The sequence below is a fragment of the Acyrthosiphon pisum genome, chromosome A2, assembly GCF_005508785.2.
Source record: "Acyrthosiphon pisum isolate AL4f chromosome A2, pea_aphid_22Mar2018_4r6ur, whole genome shotgun sequence".
NCBI classification, from domain to species: domain Eukaryota; kingdom Metazoa; phylum Arthropoda; class Insecta; order Hemiptera; family Aphididae; genus Acyrthosiphon; species Acyrthosiphon pisum.
The window spans coordinates 109,068,360-109,069,748 of record NC_042495.1 but is presented as its reverse complement, the minus strand read 5'-3'; positions in this window follow the sequence as shown (position 1 = coordinate 109,069,748).

Sequence of the window (1,389 nt, the reverse complement as noted above, 5' to 3'; positions counted from 1 at the left end):
GAGCATAAAATGATTGAGCATAGAATATTTTATGCGATGTTCCCACATTCACGAGGTCGAAATTTTGTAATTTATTATTTTCACGTATTATTACACCATTATTATTATTTTGATATCAGACTGAGTCCAGCTTTATCGACAATGTTATCGATTATTAAATTAGTTCCGGAGCAATAAAGTTCCGACGTTTTAAACATTTAAAATTGGGAGAAAATATAAGATAATAAATTAAGATACAATTCCAAAATTATTATAAAAATAATATCTGTGTCCGATCACCCTTACTCTGTAGTATTCCTGACTTATAAACCATGCAGTTTTTAATTCATACCATATTTTGATTTTATTATTTTCATAACTATTATTATTATTATTATTATTATTAAACAGATTTATGAAACGTGAATTTTTCATAGACTATGAAAGAATATTTGATATGTTATATTTTGAATTATTATGATTATTTAAATAAATATTTTTGTATAATATTATAATATAGCTTAAAATGGAAAATGGCAACGTTGCAGAGTTTTTTATGCTCAATCGTGTAGGTTTTCTTTTGTATTCCGATTTCCTTTGATACACCGACATTTTGCCTCAATCGTATCGCAAAAAAGGTGTTTTATGCTCAATCGTGTCTCAGCCGTTGTGTGATGTGTTCTCACTTATAGCCGTTCGTCATCGGTTCTGCAATCCACCGCAGTTGGATTGTCTACCTGATTTGCTGTTGCACATTGACTGCGATCCAAGTCGGATTGCCTACCTAAGTGGCTAACTTGAAAGTTAATCGATTTTGACTTGAGATGACAATTGATTTTTACTTGCTATAGACACTTCAACACGGTTTTCAACATGACACATTTTTCACAATAAAAAGCACTGGACACGCGACGGCACATACCACTATCCGCTGTATAGGTGGATTGCTCATTTTGGTTTCGTGCAGGTTTTTGCATTTTTTTCACGTTTTTTTTTCATATAAATATATATTATACACTACAGTTATATGTTTTTATGTATTTTATTGGTTAATATATTATGTATCTATATGTTATTTATTTTATTAGGAATTATAATTGCACATTTCCCAAAATGTTCATTGTTATGTATAATTATATAAATACATAATATTATATTTGTTTGTATTTTTCCTAAATTATTTCGTATGTTGTGTGATAGGGTTTTCACTTATAGCCACTCGACGACGGGTCTGCAATCCACCGCAGTGGATTGCCTACCTGATTTGTTGTAGCATATTGTCTACAATCCGACAAAGTCGGATTGCCTCCCTAGGTGGCTAACTTGAAAGTTAGGTAATTGATTTTGACTTGCTATAGACACTCCAACACGGTTTTGACTTAACACTTTTTACATGAGAAAAGCACCGGA